Source organism: Delphinus delphis, chromosome 2, assembly GCF_949987515.2.
Source record: "Delphinus delphis chromosome 2, mDelDel1.2, whole genome shotgun sequence".
Taxonomy (NCBI): Eukaryota; Metazoa; Chordata; class Mammalia; order Artiodactyla; family Delphinidae; genus Delphinus; species Delphinus delphis.
The window spans coordinates 147011283-147032892 of NC_082684.1; the positions used below are offsets into that span (position 1 = coordinate 147011283).

The 21610-nt window shown below is 42.9% G+C and overlaps 1 protein-coding gene and 1 non-coding gene across 2 annotated transcripts in view; both read left to right on the plus strand.

The window, feature by feature from the left end:
• RAB27A (RAB27A, member RAS oncogene family) overlaps window positions 1-21610 on the plus strand; it is a 74090-nt gene that overhangs the window by 8511 nt on the left and 43969 nt on the right. The gene's annotated exons all lie outside the window — the stretch shown is intronic.
• LOC132421494 (U6 spliceosomal RNA) lies at window positions 16540-16646 on the plus strand. Its single transcript, XR_009518738.1, has one exon. It is a non-coding gene; the product is annotated as a U6 spliceosomal RNA (small nuclear RNA).

The following is a 21610-nucleotide window of genomic DNA, read 5'->3' on the forward strand; positions in this document are numbered from 1 at the left end:
CCTTATCTACTTCTTTTCTGTTCCTTAAAAATGCCAAGTTCTTTCCTTCCTCAGAGCCTTTATACTTGCCTATAAGTCTTTTCTCTAGATCCTCACCTGGCTGGTCCGTTGCAGCAGAGTAATCCCTGATCACTCTGTTGAAGGTAGTCTCTAGTCAGTCTCTACCCTATTATTACACTATTGTCTTCACAGGACTTAGTACTCTTTGAAATTATTTTATCTCTATCTTCCCTTATTACTGTCTGTGTCTTCCTACTGAATTGTTCTGTCTATGAGAGCAGGGACTTTTTCTGTTTTGTGAACTCTCTATGCTTAGCACCTAGAGTAATGCCTGGCACATGGTAGATGCTAAGGTAATAAATGAATGATAGAGTAACTAGGGAGTTGGTGTTAGAGAAGATTGCCTGACAGATTGTCCTATGTAATTCCTATTTTTTCCTACATTGAGCTTTATTTATTTATTTTTTAAACTTGTTTCTTTTTAAAAAATTAATTAATTAATTAATTGTTGACTGCGTTGGGTCTTCGTTGCTGTGTGCGGGCTTTCTCTAGTTGTGGCGAGTGGGGACTACTCTTCCTTGCAGTGCGTGGGCTTCTCATTGTGGTGGCTTCTCTTGCTGCAGAGTATGGGCTCTAGGTGCGCAGGCTTCAGTAGTTGTGGCACATGGGCTCTAGAGCGCAGGCTCAGTAGTTGTGGTGCACGGGCTTAGTTGCTCCGCAGCATGTGGGATCTTCCTGGACCAGGGCTCGAACCCGTGTCCCCGCATTGGCAGGAGGACTCAACGACTGCTCCACCAGGGAAGTCCTGGACTTTATTTTTTGAACTAAAACTGGAATGCCAGTTTGATACATGAGAAAAGTGCAACTGTTAAGCAGACTAGATTCCCTTCTTTGAAGATGAATGTACTCACTTCCTCTGGTAAAAACTCTGTGGGAAGCAAGTATAAAAGGACAAGGGTACTTCGTAAGCACAGACTCAGACACAGGGACTTAGAAATCAAACAGGTCCAAGAGCTTTAGTGCTGGATGGGGCCTGTAAGATCACCATGGGAATGGTTCCTCAAAACTGGCTGCCCATGAAAATCACACAGGGAACTTTTATTTAAAACATACTCACGCAGGGACTTTCTTGGCGGTCCAGTGGCTAAGACTCTGCGCTCCCAACGCAGGGGACCTGGGTTTGATCCCTGGTCAGGGAACTAGATCCCACATGCCGCAACTAAAGATCCTGCACGTGGCAACAGAGATTCCCGTGTGCCACAACTAAGACCCGGTGCAGCCAAATAAATATTAAAAAAAAAACACCAAAACCTAAAAAAACATACACATGCAAAACCACACGTTTTTCAGTCTCTCCTTTGGAGATTTTAATTTGCTATTCTTGGCATTAAGGCTGGGGAATCCATGTTTTATCTAAAATGCTGCTGTAGTGATGGATGGTGCACAGCCAGGTTTGGGAACCAGTGACTGAGCCCACTTCTGTTCCCAGGTGAATACACTGAGAGGTTCAAAGAGATCCCCTGTCTCACTGAGGGGCACCCACCTGGGGAGCTGGGAGATGGCACTCAAATCTCCCAGCTTTCTCTGCGCCTTTCGAAAAATGTAGTGAGAAAGAGTCTCAGGGACAGAGGTGGCACAGCCTTGGAAGTTGTGGGTTTATTACTTTTTTCTTTATGGACATGTAACTAACCAGTCTGGTGTCAAACAGGAAATGCATGTAGCATCGTTTTCCTTTTTGATTACAAACTGTCAGAACAATCTGATTTTAGTGGAGCGATGATCAAAGTGTGGTTCTGGGACCAGCAACACCGGCACCGTCTGGGAACTTGTTAGAAATGCAGATTCTCAGCCCCGGCCCAGAACTACTGATTCTGGAACTCTGGAGATGGCCCAGCAGTCTGTGTTTTCAAGCCATCCAGATAATTCTGATGCCCACTGAAGCTTGAGAACCACCATCACAGGTACTTTTTACAACCCAACCGTTGGTTAAAGAAGCTGGCCTCGGCCTTTCAGTTGGTGACTCATTAACATGCAGGACTTAGGCTAGCCATCTGCTTTCCTTGGTGAAGTTTGTTCAAAATAAGGACTTTTGTTGTAAATCTTCATTAGACTGCTACACAAGAAAGGGGGGGATGGGTTAATACTTGTTGAACACCTGCTGCATGTGAGGCTCTGTGCTGGAAGCTATTACCTGTTGTCTCATTTAATTCTCACAACCATCCTGCTAGGTAGGTATTATTATCCCTGTTTTACAGATTTGGAGTCTTGAGGTTGGTGGAGGTTAAACGTGGTCTTTCCTCTGGGTTATTTGCCCAGAGATGGTTGTGTGTTTTGCTGTCTGTGGTCTCCACTCAAACCTCTTTATGCACAATCAGGAGTCCTCTGGGAATCTTGTTATAAATGCACATTCCCTAGCCATCCTCTCAGAGATCCTCATTCAGGGGCCTGGGTGGATTTTCTTCAGGTGCTCCAGGTGATTCTGCTGCCAGTGGGCATCAGACCACACTTGGAGAAGTTCTCTCCTGGATCCAATCACTCTTGCTTCAGTAGTTGGACCAGATGTCTCTCAAGGCTCCTTGGAGGTTCTGTGGTTCGCCAGTGGTTTGCTCACAGGCCTTGGGCACTGGGTGGGGGCACTGGCAGAAGAAGTATGAGCATGGGAGGTGGGAGCTTGGGAGCCTGGACAGAGAAGTCTCTTACATGCCTGGCTGTTCATGCTCTCTGCTGCCTCTTAGAGTGCCCAGGCCATGTCTTGGCTTTGAGTAACTTGTGATCCTTTCAGTTATCTACCCCAAATCGTGCAACTTTTCTCATAGCAACTTCGCCCTTGTGTTCGTGGACTGCCCTGATGTGAGCAATTTCCTTTGGCTTTTGAGGTCAGAATGGCATTTCATCTGTTTGTCGATAAGATCCCTTATTTTTCAGGCATAGAATGGACATATTTAGTGAATGAATTGTTAATCCATTAGGAGACAATGATTTGGTGCCATTATGAAGGAAAAAAGTGAGATGCAAATTAAAAAAGAATTTCATCATGTCTGATGTCCTTCTTTGCGAGTTGGAATGCTGATTTCTGTCCAGAAGTTTAGAAGCAACTACTAACATAAGTACTAACATAAGTACCCCAGGGCTTCTGTAGTAGAAAAGATGCATGGAGAAGTCAACATTGTTGAAATATTACATTTCTTTAACAAGTCTTAGTCCCTGAAACAAATTGTGTAGGAAAAGGGTGGAAGGAAATTCATGAAAGCAAACATTTCAGTTTCCTGGGATCCACTGTATATAAGGTTAATTATTTTTCCAGTAAGAAAATAACCAAGGTACAGGTTAAGTTTCTAAGGATAATTTATTTTGCCACTGATATCAGAGTTGGTAATAACAATAGGTAACTGAGTCCAGTAGCTAGAGCTATCATTTATTGAGAGCTTACTATGTGTCAGGAATTATATGAACATTCTCTCACTTAATCCTCAATAGACTTTCAAAGTAAATATTATCCTTCATTTTACAGCTGATGAAACAGGCTCAGAAGGATTAAGTAATTTAACCAATGCTGGGACTGGGGTTTCCAGGTATGCAGGACTTTCGGTGCTAAAACGCAGTCCCAGGTAAACTGGGATGGTTGGTTTCCCTGAGTGTCACCCAGCTCACTGACCTACAGTTGATAGTTAGAAAGTAAGCCCAAAGGGTTCTGAATTGTCAGATAGATGATTCGTATATGGAAACGTGCAGATTTGCCCCACAGAGAGACCATCAGAACATTTTGTGGTGCCCATTTTTCTCCATTTTATACATAATTCTAATCTTGGTTATTTGGTTTCCATGTGCCTTGTCAATTAGAAGCTGCACATTGGCGGGGGAAGGGGTGACCCTAGAAAGGCACACTGACTATTGTGGTGAGGGACAGCTGGCTAACTGACAGAGAAGGTGAGGACAGGGAGAATGAAATGTAAACTAATAAAAGACAAAATCAATACAGTGTCAGGAAGCTTTTATTATAGGGGCAAACATACCTTAATAAGAATAGCTACTTTTGAACATTTACTATGTGCCAAACACTGTTTTAAGCACTTTATAGGTATTACATAATTCAATTTTTACAAAATAATCCTGTTATTATCCTGGTTCCACAGATGAGGAAACTGAGGCACAGAGAGGTTAAGTAACTTGCTGAAGGTCACACAGCCAGTGAGTGGTAAAGCTGAGATTCAGAGCCAGGCAGCCTGTCTCCAGGGCCCAGATCCTCAGCATCCTGTTTCCGTGTAGGCCCTAGATCCTGAGGATGTAGCACACGTCAGAGATGTTTATTGTGATGGCCTGACTCATCCAAGAAAAAATAATTTAAGCTTGGGCATTACATTTCATTTTGTATTAATTAATTTTAAAGATTTTATCAGGGCATAGTTCTACAAGGCCTGTTAGGAGAAGCCATCCGAGCCCCCGCCCCCAGTTCATTTCCTGCTCCCCAGAGTCAACTGCTTTCAGTTCTTGCAATGAATTGACTCTTGCTGGTTGTTATATCCCCTGTCTCTAAATGACGTACTTATATTTCTATGGCCGGTTTTTCAGTTTGAGGCATTATCTGTTGATGCTTTACTATGGAAGAAGAGAATTTTAGCTTGTTTTTCCACCTATACCCCTACCACACACGTGTACCATTTCCATCTCCTCCTTCTCCCAGCAGGTACAACAGAGTTTTAGCTAGATTGACATGTCATGAGCTCCTTTGTATCTTTCAGCGTCCCTCCTGGGTTGGGCAGATTCTCCCGAGAAGACCATTTGAACCCACCTGCCTGTGGAGTATGCCTGCCTTCTGGAAGTCCAGTGTGTAGGTGAGGGTGGAGGTGTCTTCATACTTAGCAACTTCTCAGTGCCTCCCCCTGCCTCCACTGAAGTTGGTATGACTCAGAGACCCTCTGAGAGTCTGGTACTCGGAGTTTTACTCTCTCCAGAGAATAAACCTTCGACTACTGCCAGAGCTGGAGGAGTCACAAGGCTGGCAAGGGTGGGGCTTGGGGGTGTAAACAGACTTCCACCATTTTCAGCCCCACTTTACCCTCTCCCCTCCCTCAGAGGTGTTTGGGGCCCCAACTGCCTAAGCCTTTCTGGAGATTCTGTGATGAGTTGCTTGTTGGCTTTCTCTAACGGCAGGTAAAGAGTTTGCTTTCCTGGGTCTGCTAATCGATTACCTCTTGTTCATCTATTCGATACTTTCTAGCTTCCAACATTTTCTTCCTGTTGTTTCCACTTACGTTCTCTTTGTTTTTGTAAGTTTATGTCTATAAGCAATAAAATTCTCTTCCTTGTTATACTAGTGAGATTTGGGGAGGGAATAGAACTAAATGTATTTAGTGTTCCATCTGTATCCTGAAGCCTGAAAGACATTTGAGAAAGCTTTCAATGCAAAGTGGTCTAAAAAAAGGTTGTGTTGCTCTAAGACTTATAGTTCTATGAAAAATGGGGTCGTTGAAGTTTTACTTGCTACTGAAAGTGTCGTTCTAGGACTAAGAGCATCATTGTTACCTGGGTATCACCTGAGTGCTCCTTAGAAATGCAGAATCCTGGGCCCTACCCAGACCTATTGAATCAGAATTAGCATTTTAACAAAATCCTAAGATTCCTAAGAACCCTGAAGGCTGAGAAGTGCTAATATGAAACTTTACTCAGCTTCTACTGTAATTTAGAATAAGCTAACTGTAATGAATTTTAATCTGGGATTTAAACATTTTGGTACATTCCCTTAATAAATTATTCTCCACATTCTAGAGGTTGCTGTGAGAAAAGAGGAGTATATAAGTTTTCCTTTATAAACCACATAAACCGAAAATTCCGTGTCATTTACCAGATGATGTCAGACTGGTTATGTTCAGTCTTTTTCAGTTGCTCACATTTCAGGTTGGTGATGGGATTGTGTAGATTGTATCGGTGGAGTCTTCAGTCACACTTTGAGTGGTCAAAGTGAGCGGGTGGCTTCCCCTAGAGGCAAAGGATAGAGTGATTCATTTTACGCCCAGCATCTATCCCAGTGACAGGCTTGTCTTCAGCTAGTGATTTGTGGGACCGGTGAGTCAGATAAGACACAATTCCTGTCTTCAAGATATTCAGGGACTTCCCTGGCGGCCCAGTGGTTAAGACTCCGTGCTTCCACTGCAGGGGAGCACAGGTTTGATCCCTGGTTGGGGAACTAAGACCACACAGGCCGCACAGCACGGCCAAGAAAAAAAAAAAAAGATATTCACCAACCAGCAAGAAATAAATTGGATAATTACCATCCAGGGTTAACCTGTTCTAGGAAGAGTGAGCACAGAGAAGGGGCATCTAATGCAGCATTACTGGCAGAAGAAGGAGCCGAAGGACTAAGTCTCTGGGTGGGTTTAGAGCAGGTGCCCTCTGGGGAGTGTATCAGAATCACCTGGAGGGCTTGTTGGCTGCCCCCATCCTTAGAATTTCTGATCCCATAGGCCTGGGGTGGACCCACGAATGTGCATTTCTAACAGTTTCCCAGATGCTGCTGATGACTGCCCTCCCACTTTGAAAATCACTGGTTTAGAGAATTAACAGCTAGTTGTGGTGGCTGGAGTCAGGAGGCAGGGATGACAAAGAAGGCAGAGGCCTAAGGAGTGGGGATGCCACTGCGGAGGTGGTGGGGAGCCGTTGGCTGGCTTTACAGAGGACGGTGATGGACACCCACTTACCTTTTGGAAAGATCACTTTGGCTGAGGCGTGGAGGATGGGTCCGTGGGGGGGCCCAGTTGGGGGCCAGAAAACCGAACGTGTCGTTGATTGTAGCCATCCAATGAGAAATGATAAACACTTGGAATAAAGGCAAGAGGAGGGAGGAGCCCTAGAACTTGGTGGCTAATGGAAGTGGGAGGAGCCACTGAGGGCCAGTCAGATGTCTGGCTGGGTGTGTGTTCGGACTGTGTTACTCAAGACACAGGAGGAGAGGAGGGTCTGAAGCAGGGTCTGGAGAGGAGAGCACGGGAGGTAAGTGGAGGGCAGGACATGTTGAATTTAAGATGCCGGCAAGATATCTGGGTAGACCGCGCGGTAGAGAGTTTCCCTCGTGAGTCTGGAGGCCGGAGTGAGAGGTGTGGGAAGTCCCCTCACTTCTGCCACTTAACACTGATCTCCCGTGGTGTTTGTTTGGATCAGGCCTTGTATTTGTAAAGAAACAGTATTAATATAAACCTTCAGGGCCTTGAGAACGCAATCCCTTTAAAGATGTCTTTTCAAGAAACATCTAATTTTTTGATGGGGGGAAAAACAAAAAGTTGAAGTGTGAGTCTTCTAACGTTGGAAGGCGGTTAATACAGCCACCTTCTGTCTGAGAGACCAGGAGATTGGGTTTTAGTAAAAACTTGAAAGGGGCAAAGTCACTTGACTGGTTTGCAGGCCATATGACGAACAGCTGAGACTAATTAGCTGGATTGTGGGTTTTTACAGAGATGCCTGATTTTGAAAGTTGATGGAGCAAATTGCTTTTCAAAAGACTCTTTTGAAAAACTTTTACAAGTAGGCGATTCTGACTTTCACATCTTTGTATTAGACAAAAAGTAACTTTTTAGAAGAGGACATGTGATTCCAAGATCTCTAATTGTTGAAGTATTGGGAACGCCAGTCTCTACAGTTTTAGGAAAATTAACCAGCGATTTAGACTTTATCAAGGTATGCTTTTGCTTTTTTTGGTGGTGCGGAGGGAGGTAGAGTTCTGCCATGCCAATTTTCAAGTACTTAAAACACATGCAATTTAACATAAAATGCCACTGCACATGTTAATTTTTTTTTTTAAACAAAGACTTCAAGACATCTGCTAAATTTCTTGGGTTTAGTTTGAAAAGTGCATTTTCAGTTACCAGAGAGTGAGTATGAATACCGACTGCATTCTTCCTTTCTTTTCTGTACTTTAACAAAGTAACAGAGGCTTTTATTCTCAGATAATATGCTGAATAAGAGAGCCAATTATGGAATTGAATTGCTCTAAGAGTCTCGCTCATCCTCTGAGCATTTTATCCACAACAATTCAAGGCTTATTGGGATTTTGTTTTCAATATTGTTAGTAGCTCTAGTGGAGGATTATATAAGCATGTGTTTTAGTATAAGGTGTATTTCTTCTGTCAGTTAAATTTGCCTTCAAATTATTCATTTTGTGATGTTTGGAAACAGCATTGTGAGGAAAGGTCCATCTATTTTAGAGGTGCTTAGTGATAGTATGCAGGAATGAAAGATCTGGGTGATGAGTATGATGGGGTATCTTATTAGACAATTCTCCCTACTTTTAGATATGTACCAGTTTGCTGGGACTGCCATAACAAAGTGTCACAGACCGTGTAGCTTAAATAACAGAAATTTCTTGTCTCAGTCCTGGAGCCTAGAAGTCTGAGATCAAGGTGTTGGCAGGGCTGGCTCCTTCTGGGGGCTCTGAAGGAAGGGTCTGTTCCAGGCCTCTCTCCTTGGCTTGTGTATGGCTGTCTTCTCCCTCTGTCTCTTCTTGTCATCTTTCTTTTCTGTGTGTCCCTGTTCAGAAATCTTATAGGGACACCAGTCACACTGGATTAGGGCCCACCCTAATGACCTCTTTTCCATTTGATACCCTCTCTAAGGACCCTCTTCCAAATCAGGTCATGTTATGAAGTACTACGAGTTAGGACTTTAACATATGAATTTTGGGAGAACACAGTTCAACTCATAACAGATAAATCTGAAAGATTTCATTACATCACACTTTGCCTCCACGTGCATGCAATAGGTATTTATTAAGCCAAGTGCCTAGATTGTGTTGAGTGTTGAGTGTGTGAAGATAAATAAGACACTGTCTCTGCCCACTAACATTGGTTTAATCATATGTATGGATCTAACTTCGTGAGTGTGCGTTCACTTATCTCTTCCATTGAGTCGGGGCCACTTTCACTGTTGGGTGTCCCTGGAGACACAATCAGCATCTTGGCACAAGGGCACCTGGAAGGGCTCCCTTGCTCCGGAACACCCTCAGGATAGGTGAGGAGAGTAGAAGGACCCCTAACATTCATCTAGTCTGACCTCCTCATTTCACAAATGAAGAAACTCGGGCTTCAAAGTGCTCAAGTCATTTGGCTGACGAGTGTCAGAGCCAAGGCAGTGTCCTGACTTCCACCCCAGTACATCATTTTGTTTTCTTGGTCACAGTTCATGCTTTCACCTAGGAGTGAACCCAAAGTCTCATCAGAAATCAGGTGAGAGGGGGACTTCCCTGGTGGTCCAGTGATTAGGGCTCTGCACTTCCACTGCAGGGGACCATCCCTGGTTGGGGAACTTAGATCCTGCATGCTACGTGGTGTGGCAAAAAAAAAAAAAAAAAAAAATCCCACGAGAAAGAGACTTGATAAAAAGCCGACATTCTCTGTTGAGATTCTTCTAAGTACCAAAAAAAAAAAAAAGTTTGGGGGAGGAGTGTTTATTCATGAGGGCATTTCATCCATAGAATTTCATCCATAGAATGTCCATTTTGTAGTTAATACATCCCAAAGGAGTTTGCTCCCACCTTGGTTAGTTTCTCTGTCTCTTTCCGCTTTCCCTTTTTTCTTTCCAGGCACAGTGTTCAGTGACCCAGCAGCCATTAGAGTACAAACAACATTTTTTCTTCTTTCTTGCTGCTGCTGCCGCCCACAAGACAGGAACTGTGGTAGAAAGAGAATGCTGATGCAACCTTACCGGCCAGCAGGATAGCGCCATGGGAACCAGGACCTGCGCCTGTTTGGCAGGGCTGGGAGCCCAGGGCTGCCTCTGCCGCTGTTTCAGCATCTGCCCTTTCCAGTCCCTCAGTACCTGAGTGCTCACGGAGGACATGCTCCCCACTTCCCTCTGTTTCTCTTCTCTCTTTTGCTGTCATTCCCTTCTTCCTCCCTAGGAACCTGGTTGATTTATAGCTTGAGCCAGGGTGCAGCATATGTGGTAGCTGATGAGTCATGGAACAGGCCCATTAAAAACAAAAGCTGATTTTTGCAGAAGCCATCATTCTCTGGGGCTGTCTTTGCAAGAGGACACCTTCCTGCTTTCTCCGGCGCTCCCGGTGTTGCTGTGGTGTGGCCGGGGCCCTGCCCTCTTGGCAGAGCAGAGGCTGGGTTCGGTGGGGGTTGGAGGGTAGGGAGGTGATGAGATGAGGGCGCTGCGTGAGAGGTGAGCTCGCATTGCTGCTGCTTCTCTGGAGGCAGGAGCCACTTTGCTCAGACACAGATGCAAATCATCCAAGAGCTGAGAGCATCGATTTTGTTGGGCTTCTCTTCTCCCTGATGTCATCTGTAAAGGGGTCCTTTATTGTAAGTGCTGGATTTATCACTCAGCAAATATTGAATGGATCCTCTGCTTTCACAAGAAGGAGAAAGTCCAGACGGCTTTAAGCTGGCACCTCCGTGCGGTGGTGACTGACCCAGCCTATGGACTGTCGTTTGAAAAATTTCCTTCCTAGTGTCCTTGGATCTCTCTGGCTGATCCTTAACATTTTGGCTCTTCACTCTAAAAGGCCATCTTATCTCTCCCATTTTCTCAGTAAATCAACTGTGTTGATGGCTTTAAAATCCGTCATGTTAACCCTTGTTTTTCTTTTGAGCCCTGTTTCTGTTTTCCACATGCCAATTAAACACAACTCCCTGGATGTCCCTGAGACATGAGGGACATTTAATTGGTCTTGTCCCATACAGTATAACGTAGTAGTTGAGAGTGTGTCTGCGTTCAAATCTTGGCTTTGCCTTTTATTGGCTGTGTGACCTTGGAGAACTTACTTAGCCTTTCTATGCATGAGTTTTTTCTCATCTGTAAATTAGAGAATTCATAGGGTTGTGAAGCTCTAATGAGTTAATATTTTAAAGGGCTTAGTAGTCAGTGAGTGTTACTTATAATCATCTCAAACCAGCTTTTCCTCTCTTAGTTAATGATAATACCTTTCATTCAGTTTTGGTTATCTTTAACTCCTATACCAGTCAGTTAAGAAATTATACTGATTTTCTGCCTCCTAAATCTATCTCGAATTAATCCCTTCTTCTTCATCCCACTGTCACCAACACATGTCACTCACTGTCTCTCCTCATAGCTTCCTGGTCCTCTGTGTATTCCCAGTCTCCATGTGGCTGCCAGAAAGATCTTTCTAAGACACAGACCTTGTGTTCCTCCTCTTCGTAAAAGCCTGTAGTGGCTTTCCATTGCCCAGAGGACAACACAAGACTTCCTAGTGCCATATAAGAGTCCTTTCAGGCCCAGGTCCCAACTCTCTCCCATCTTTTCAGCCTGTTGGGACACCTCCTGTCGCCTCCCCGTGCAGCCCTATAGCGGCATGCATCTCCTGAGGTCCCCTAAGTGCATCGTAGCCTTTTCCCTCTTAGACCTTTGCAAGTGCAAATGCTCTTTCCCGATTCCCACCCTCCCATTCAGTCACCCCAGCACCTGCTCCCTTCTCTTGGCTCTAAACTTGGCCTGTGTTTTGTACTTCGAATGTCAGACAGCCCTTACCTAATTCCATCAAAACTCGGTTACACCTTTCGGATTGGCATCTGTGATCATTTTGGTTGATGGTTTCCATGATCTTTAAAGGATAATGCTTATTTGACATATGAGGTGAAGTCCTTTACCACATCATATGTGAACTGTGTAATTTTTGTTCATTCACATTTGTCACTTGCGTCTCTGTGTGCTGATGTAAGTCCTTGGCTCAGGTGCCCCTCTGTAAGGCGGCATAGTGGGCTCCCCGCCCCTCTGGCCCTCTCTGCCCCAGGCCTCCTGGCTGCCCAGCGTTGTGTGCATATTTCTGTAACGTTCTTGTTCCACTGCATTTTCATTGTTCATTTCCATGTGCAGCGCTTCTATTAGACCGTTGCTTTTCTAGAGCCTTGTTCTGGGTGCTTAACATAGTGATGAGCGCAGGGCCTGTTCTCAGTGCTAACTTATTACAGGCATGATGTTTGAACTGATCTGCTCATCAGCCACGACCTGAATTTCTATCATTCATACCAGGCTCTCCCTCCTCAGTGTCTTTAGGCTTTGCTGGTATATCTTTGGATCATTGGTGTAGGACAGTCCACTTGTCAAATTTTATTTAAAATTATTAGCACCTTTTGGATTGATATTTATATATCATTTTGCATTTAGTTCTGGTTATATTTAAGGACATTTGGTGTATGTGTATTTCTTGGGAAATACTTCCGTATCTGTCACAGCCATTCTCCACATCATCCTATCCTTTATAATTTTTCTGATTTTGCATTTGCCTTTTTTGTTTTTTTGGCGGTGCCTCATGGCATGCGGGATCTTAGTTCCCTGACCAGGGATCAAACCCGCGCTTCCTGTAGTGGAAGCACGGAGTCTTAACCACTGGACCATCAGGGAAGTCCCTGCATTTGTTTGAGCCAAGTTTTCCTTTATTTATTTATTTATGTAAATTTCTTGAGCCAAGTTTTCCTTTATTTATTTATTTATATAAATTTCTTGAGCCAAGTTTTCCTTTATTTATTTATTTATATAAATTTCTTGAGCCAAGTTTTCCTTTATTTATTTATTTATATAAATTTACTTATTTATTTTCCGCTGCGTCGGGTCTTCGTTGCTGCCCGCTGGCTTTCTCTAGTTGCGGCAAGCAGGGGCTACTCTTTGTTGCGGTGCACGGGCTTCTTGTTGCGGTGGCTTCTCTTGTTGCGGAGCATGGGGTCCAGGCGCAAGGGCTTCAGTAGGTGTGGCACGTGGGCTCAGTAGTTATGGCTTGCGGGCTCTAGAGCGCAAGCTCAGTAGTTGTGGTGCACAGGCTTAGTTGCTCCACAGCATGTGGGATCTTCCCGGACCAGGGATCGACCTGTGTCCCCTGCTATGGCAGGCAGATTCTTAACCGCTCTGCCACCAGGGAAGTCCCCCCAATTTTTCCTTTAAAGCCACTTAAAAGTGTGTTAAAAAAATAGATTGCCATCTAGTCTAGTTTTTATAGTTCTGAAAAGTGTTTAAAAAGTAAGAGTGATTAAGTGTTTATAGAAATCACAGAATGAAGATAGACTGTTTTTTATTTTGTTTTGTTTTTGTTTTTATGGTGTTAGAAAACTTACTGCTGGCAATGGCCCTGGGGCTCCTTGGAGTCAGGTGCAAATTACAATTCTATATAGTCTTGTGATGTTTAATTTACTTTTCTTAGGATGAAAGACTCTAGAAGTTTGTTTGAGAGCTACTTGCTGATTTCTAGTTAACTGCCCTTTTTCATCTAACATCCCTGGTAAAATAGGTGTATTTCATGGAGTTAAATACAGACTTTAGTATAATTGTATAGGCCAATTGAAAAACAAAAAAAAACTTGGCAGTTTTTTCAAAAGTGCATCCTAAATAATTAGCCAGAGTTTAGAAATGTACCTTCAACTTCTTTAATTTTAAAATGAAGATGTTACCTTTTTTAAAATTTTTTTATTTTTAAAATTTATTTTGGCTGTGCTGGGTCTTTGTTGCTGCGTGGGTTTTCTCTAGTTGCGGTGAACAGGGGTTACTCTTCGTTGCGGTGCATGGGCTTCTCATTGCGGTGGCTTCTCTTGTTGCGGAGCTCGGGCTCTAGGCGCGCGGGCTTCCGTAGTTGTGGCACATGGGCTCAGTAGTTGCGGCGCATGGGCTTAGTTGCTTTGCGGCATGTGGGATCTTCCCGAACCAGTGCTTGAACCCATGTCCCCTGCATTGGCAGGTGGATTCTTATCCACTGCACCACCAGGAAAGTCCAAGATGTCACCTTTTTTTTTTTTTTTAATTTTTTAATTTTTTGCGGTACGTGGGCCTCTCACTGTTGTGGCCTCTCCCGTTGCGGAACACAGGCTCTGGACGCGCAGGCTTAGCGGCCATGGCTCACGGGCCTAGTCGCTCCGCGGCATGTGGGGTCTTCCCGGACTGGGGCACGAACCCGTGTCCCCAGCATCGGCAGGCAGACTCCCAAGCACTGCGCCACCAGGGAAGCCCCGAGATGTCACCTTTTAAAAAGTGATAAGATCACATTTAAAAAAAATTTTTATTGGATTATAGTTGATTTACAATGTTGTATTAGTTTCAGGTGTACAGCAAAGTGATTCAGTTATACACATATTCATTCTTTTTCAGATTATTTTCTCATATAGGTTTTCATAGAATACTGAGTAGAGTTCTCTGTGCTATACAGTAAGTCCTTGTTGGTTGTCTATCTCATATATAGTAGTGTGTGTATGTTAATCCCAAGCTCCTGATTTATCCCCCACCTTTCCGCTTTGTTAACCATAAGTTTGTTTTCGATATCTGTAAGTCTGTTTCTGTTTTGTAAATAAGTTCATTTGTATCATTTTTAAAAATTAGATTCCACATATGAGTGTTATCATATATTTGTCTTTGAATTACTCCTCTTAGTATGATAATCTCTAGGTCCATCCATGTTGCTGCAAATGGCATTATTTTGTTCTTTTTTAATGGCTGAGTAATATTCCATTGTATATGTGTACCACATCTTCTTTATCCATTCCTCTGTTGATGGATATTTAGGTTGCTTCCATGTCCTGGCTATTGTAAATAGTGCTTCTATGAACATTGGGATGCATATATCTTTTCGAATTATGGTTTTCTCTGGATGTATGCCCAGGAGTGGGATTATTGTATCATATGGTAGTTCTATTTTTAGGTTTTTTTTTTTTTTTTTGCGGTACGCGGGCCTCTCACTGTTGTGGCCTCTCCCGTTGCGGAGCACAGCCTCCGGACACGCAGGCTCAGCAGCCATGGCTCACGGGCCTAGCCACTCTGCGGCATGTGGGATCTTCCCAGACCGGGGCACGAACCCATGTCCTCTGCATCGGCAGGTGGACTCTCAACCACTGCGCCACCAGGGAAGCCCCCACTTTTAGTTTTTTAAGGAACCTCCATGCTGTTCTCTGTAGTGGTTGTACCAGTTGACATTCCCACCAACAGTGTAGGAGGGTTCCTTTTTCTCCACACCCTCTCCAGCATTTATTGTTTGTAGACTTTTTGATGATGGCCATTCTGACTGGTGTGAGGTGATAACCTCATTGTAGTTTTGATTTGCATTTCTCTGATAATTAGTGATGTTGAGCATCTTTTTATGTGCTTTTTAGCCATCTATATGAAAAGCACATTTTTTGACTAGTAGAGGGAGATGGCAGGCAGATTGGGTAGGATGTAGTGCATAACAAGAGAGGTATAGTAAGGCAAGAAAGATGAGGAACCTGTTTCCTACTCACTGTCACAATCTTTTCTCCAAGTATCTGGGGAATACATTGACTTTTTTTTTTTAAACCGTAGCCTTCAGGGTGAGTCACACAGTTGTGTGTGTGTATGGGCGGTGGGGTGGGATGAGGGGAGAGTATGCATGAGGGTCTTTGGATCTTTCAGCTTTTCTGTTCTCTCCTGTTCTACACTGTTGGGCTGTAGAATGCTTTCCCCCCAGGGAATCCCAGCTTTAATGTACTATTTAGGGCAAATTACTTAGAGAACTTCTCCATCTCCAGACACCAAACCCTTTGTACACTTCCTCTCAGAACCTACCTCACCTGTATCTAGGTTAGGTGTTGATCTCATGTGCTCCTTCCATTATGCCAGCCATAGGTACTAACCACACTTGGAGTCTTGCTTCCGTGATCAGTGTTCTCCGTTAGATGGTAAATTTGGCCGGGGGGGGGTGGGGGGCAGGTGCTGTATCTGTCTCATTTGCATTTCTATCACCTTGCACAGTGTTTGCCTGTGGTGGGCACTCAACTATTAAATGAATGAACAAAACAAACAGATAATAACTCCTCATTAAAACAGAACCTGTCCAGTCTTTTCTAGAGGTATAACCTCCCTTGATGCAGCATTCCACAAATCAGATTTGTTCATCCTGTTTTAAGCAAAAGGAAATAACTATATTTTCCCCTCTATCCTCAGATTGTACAAATTAGATGATCATTGTGGCTGGTCTGGTTTAGGTTTGGAACCAAGGTTTTGAGGCATGGGCTGGACCCTTTGGCTGGTGGTGTTGAATTGCAAAATATATATAAGCGTCACTTTTTGTCTCTCTTAAGATGCTTACCATTTTTGAAATCTGTCACCCTCATTGCTAGGTTTTATAATGGGGGGAGCGCTTGAACCCCAGTACTTAAAGTCCAACATAGTACTGAAAAGAAATTCAAAAGACAACTAATGATTTTCTGATATTTCTCTAGGGAGTAAAAGACTATTTCAGTTGAAAACTTTCTGTGATAATTACTTCTGTCTCTAACTGACTGCATCTTGAGCAACGTTTTTCTTTTGGCTCCAAGCTAGAGCAACCTATGTACACGTGATGTGTTACATTTGAAGATTGGTTTTGCGTAAATCCTCTCAATTATGTGATACTTATTAGGTATTTCATTTTTTTATTCATTCAAATATTTATTAATGATTCTGAGAACTATAGCCTCCTCTCCTCAGGGATGGACATGGAAGAAACAGTGACTTTGAAAGAGAAGTCTTGGGTAGAGAGTATAGGTGAAGAGGAGAAGTCAGGAAAGTTAGAGAAAAAACTAGAAGAAAGGAAAAATAAAGATCAAAGGCAAAATAGTGCTCGCTTTGGCAGCACATATAGTAAAATTGGAACGATACAGAGAAGATTAGCATGGCCCCGGTGCAAGGATGACACGCAAATTCGTGAAGTGTTCCATATTTTTTTGTTATAAAGCAGAAACTAGCACCCATTGTAAAGCAATTATACTCCAATAAAGATGTAAAAAAAAAAAGGCAGAATAATTATAAAAACTTGTAAATTAACAGATGGAAGGAGAAAAAAAACCCACATAATTTTCCCAATAGACTTAGGAACGAAATTTGATAAAATTGATATGCACTCATAATACTCATTCTTAGAAAACTAGTAATAGATGGTGCACTTCCTTAACCTGATAAGAGTGTGTACCAGAAACCTATAGCAAATGTTATTCATCACAGTGAAACGTTAGAATCAAGACAAGATTTTTATTCAGTACTTTTGGAGGTCCTAACTGGTACAGTAAGACAAGGAATATAAATAAAAGATATAAAGATTAGAAAAGAAATATATAGAATGTATATATATATGTGTGTGTGTGTATATATATATACTACATATATATTATATATATTTAAAAGATGTCACTTATAATAGTCACAAAAATATAAAGTACCAGTAAATCTAAAAATGTACAAGGTCTTTATGAAGAGAATTTACTTTGACAACATTTTTAAAGGCGTTAAAGAAGACATAAATAAAGGTAGAGATTATACATTACATGGATAGATTGAATATCATGAATATGTCAGTCTTCTCAATTTGATCTATAGATTTAATGTACTCCAAATCAAAATTTCCTTATGGTTTTTGAGGAACTTAGATGGAAGTGTGAAAGGTCAAGGATGTCCACAGTGAGGTAGAGGGGCCTGGTCCTTCCAGATATAAACAATTATAAAGCTGTATTATAAAGCCATAGTAGTAGTTAAGACCATATGACATTGGCCCAGGGATAATGAAAATGACCAAAGGAACAGAAGAGAGAGCCATGAAACAGATCTAATCAGATATGGTGACTCACTAGGGAAAGCATAATTTTTCTCAATAAATGGTACTATGATAATTAGGTGTCCTTCTGGGGAAACTAATGAAATTGGATTCCTACATACACCTTAAAAATTCCCACTGGATTGAAGACTTAATGTGAAAGGCAAAATCTTTTAGAAAATGATGTAGAAGAATATCTTTATTACTTTAGGTAAAGAAGGATTTCTTTCATGATATGAAAAGAACTATCTATAAAAGTTTGATAGATATGACTACTGGAAGATTGAGCCATTAAAAAAGTGAAAAGACAAACAACTAGGTCCTACTGTGTAGCACAGGGAACTATGTTCAATATCCTGAGATAAACCATAATGGAAAAGAATATAAAAAAGACTCTTTCGCTCTCTCTCTCCATAAACTGAGTCACTTTGCTGTACAGCAGAAATTAACACAAGATTGCAAATCCAACTATACTTCAATTAAGAAAAAAAAAGTGAAAAGACAAACCACAAACAGGAAGAAGATATTTGCAACCTCTGTAACTGACAAAGGACAAGTCGCCAGAATATATGAACTCCTTCATAAGACAGGAGAAGACAACCCAATAGAAGAAAAGAAAAAGACAACCCAATAGAAGAAAAAGACATAAGAAAAAGACATAAGAATGTCTTTAAGAAAAAGTCCATAAGAAAAGGACAACCCAATAGAAGAAAAAGGGAAAGGACATGACTATGCTCTTCCACAAGAAGAAATCAAATGGCCAACAAATTAAAAAAAAAAAAAAAGAAATTGAATGGCTCAACCACATTAGCAATAAAAGAAATGCTAATTTAGATTACAGTGTGTTACCATTTTGAGAAGTCTGCCAATAAAATGTTGGTGAAGATGTGAAGTTGGGAGAGTACAGCAATTATGCCGGACAACAATTTGGCATTGTCTTGTACTGAATATTATTGAACGCGCACATACCTATGCCCCAGGAATGTCACTCTTTGGTATCTACCCTTCTCCCCTGGTATGTTCTGAATTGGTTCAGATGTGTTGAGACAGTAACGCTTCTTCTCTCAGGGTTGTTGGGCAGGGCCTGGCATTGCTGGAATGCCCAGATCTGTGGCCTTCGATTATAAGCATTTGACCCAGTTTGTCAAACAAATAGCATGAAAAAGGTTGCCAAACAATTTCCTGGAGAAGCTGTTGCTGGCATGCATCAGGAGACGGTGCACATGCATATTTATAGAAGTGTTGTTTTATTTTAAATGAGAACAAAAACATGGGGGACATGGTCTAGTTAGCTAATTCTCTTCTGAAAACCCACAGCCATTAAGTAATTAGAAAAGGGTTTGGGCTTGTCATTTCTTAAAATCAGTGGTAAAAGTGGTAATTATTTCAAGCCGAGTGAGAGAGGCAGAGAATGAGGCTGAAGGAAAATGATATACCCCTGGCCATTACGTATTTTTATTAACATGTAGTCAGATGGGTAGGATATAGGGTGATGTTTTGAATCTGAATTGGTGCCCTAATAAAGGCTCCCCAAAGGAGAGAACAGTCTAGAGGCAAGGAGATATCCAGCTGTCCTCCTTGACATTTCCCTTTTACTTACTGTCAGATACTAGAGGCATGATGTCTGCAAATGAAGTTTCATCACAACAGCAGGAACTTCCCATCATGTCCCATGTAATTTAGTTTGAGTGAGAACACCCTGCTGTGATCCTTGGTCTTGTGTGTTCCCTCTTCTGTGGTTTGTACAGTCATGGCGTTCTTTTTGGACCTTTCACTGTTGGCCCCTCTGCCTCTGTCCCAAGGACAGAGATAAATGTGGGACCATAGTGAAAGGGGATGGTTTTCAAGCACTTCTCTGTCATGTGGCTTTGTTGACCCCTAACTCTCAGTCTGTCCCAATCCAATCTCATCATCTTTTCCCTCCAAAAATCTGGTGGCCACCCACAAGAAACTTCTGCCCACTTCAGCTCTCTCCCTTCCCAAACTTCAAATATCCTGTTTCTGTCAGCAGCCCATTTTGCTGTCTTGGTCACCCAGTTTCATTCTTGGTAGTACTTTCTCTTTGCTGCTTCCTCCTCTACCCAGTGAGGCACTGCATTTTATTATTATTATTATTTTTTATACTATAACCATTTTATTTACCATCAAGAATCCACAAAATCAATGCAGATGTCTCTTGGATCTTTTCCATCTCATGCTCATGTCTAGGCTCTCGTCTTTAAGGAGTGAGAGGTGACACGAGGGACAGCTGCCACCATGACCCCATTTAAACGTCTCGTGGCTAAACTCTTCAAATGTAGAATGTTTGTGTAGGGAAGAGACCATTGAGTTCAGCCCTCTTATTTCATATTTGAGGAAACAAGGCCTGGAGAAGGGGTGGTGACCCATGCTGGATCACACACAGATGGTAGCAGAGCTGAAACGAGTACCCAGCACACCGACGGGTTCGTTGTCCAGCCTTCTTCAGCTTGCCACATTGCCTCATAAGCATTCCTTTGAATTTATAGCCAGTTTTATAGTTATTTGTGGATTTGTCTTATGTTTCTCTGACTGTAAATTTTGAGGGAAAGAACTATATCGTATTTACATTCGTAGCCTTTGAAGTAGTTAACAGGGCTTCTCAATACTTGTTAAATTGCAGTCAAAACATGTTCTTGCACCAAACATTCCATCTTTCCTACTCACCACCACTGAGCTAAATCCCTTCCGGCTTTGAAGGTGTTCAGCTAAGGCCCTGGTTTCTGCTTGAAGCCTTGGTCAGATTGTGCCCTGTTTCTGACCTCTTGGGGTCTTTAATCCTCCCAGTGATCTTGCTAGATAAACACTCCCATATTGAGGAAACAGGCTGGGAGAGGTTACGTGACTTGCCCGAGATCACACAGCTAGGAAGTATGTTGCAGAATCCAGGTGTTCTGACATCAAGCCCATTTCACTTTTTTTTTTTTTTTTTTTTTTGTGGTGCGCGGGCCTCTCACTGTCGTGGCCTCTCCTGTTGCGGAGCACAGGCTCCGGACGCGCAGGCTCAGCGGCCATGGCTCACGGGCCCAGCCGCTCCGCGGCATGTGGGATCTTCCCGGACCGGGGCACGAACCGTGTCCCCTGCATCGGCAGGCGGACTCTCAACCACTGAGCCACCAGGGAAGTCCCCCATTTCACTTTTGATATCCTGGGCTGGGTGACATTTTGCTTCCTGATTATCTTGTCTTATTTGTCCTTTGTTGGAAGTGAGTTCATTTTATTTGCTCATCCCAATTACCAAGTTCTTGAGGGTTCTCATATTTCTCTTGTGCCATTTGTAGTTGCCAACACAGTACTGGGCAGATAGAAACTGCTTATCAAATACTGTTGAGTTGAATGCAAATATAATTTAATTTACCAAAAAAGAGCAGCTAGGGACTTCCCTGGTGGCTCAGTGGTCAAGAATCTGCCTGCCAATGCAGGGGACACAGGTTCGAACCCTGGTCCGGGAAGATCCCATATGCTGCAGAGCAACTAAGCCTGTGCGCCACAGCTACTGAGCCTGCGCTCTGGAGCCCGCGAGCCACAACTACTGAGCCCTCATGCCACAACTACTGAAGCCCGTGAGCCTATTGCCCGTGCTCCGCAACAAAGAGAGGACACTGCAATGAGGAACCCACACACTGCAATGGAGAGTAGCCCCTGCTCGCCAAAACTAGAGAAAGCCTGCGCGCAGCAATGCAGACCCAACACAGCCATAAATAAATAAATAAATAAACTTATTAAAAAAAAAAAAAAGAGCCGCTATCAGTGGAGCTCCAAGACACCTTATGAGTCATTCCTGAATGAAATCAGCAGGGAACAGAGGGAAACAGAGGAAGGAAAAGGCTGTCAGAGAAAGCCAGATGGTAGACACAATTAGCAATTGAGTGACAGCTGGCCTGTTTTAAGTCCAGCGGTGAGGTGTGGAGGGGAAGCGACACACAAGAAGAACAGTCCCGGCAATACGCAAGTTTACTGGGGAGCTGAGGAATGGGAGAGGAGTACTCAGAAGTAGTGTAATACCCGTCCAAGTTAACCAAGATAAAGCACTCATACATATTGAGAAAACATTGGTTAAAGGAATATCCAGAGCATGATGTG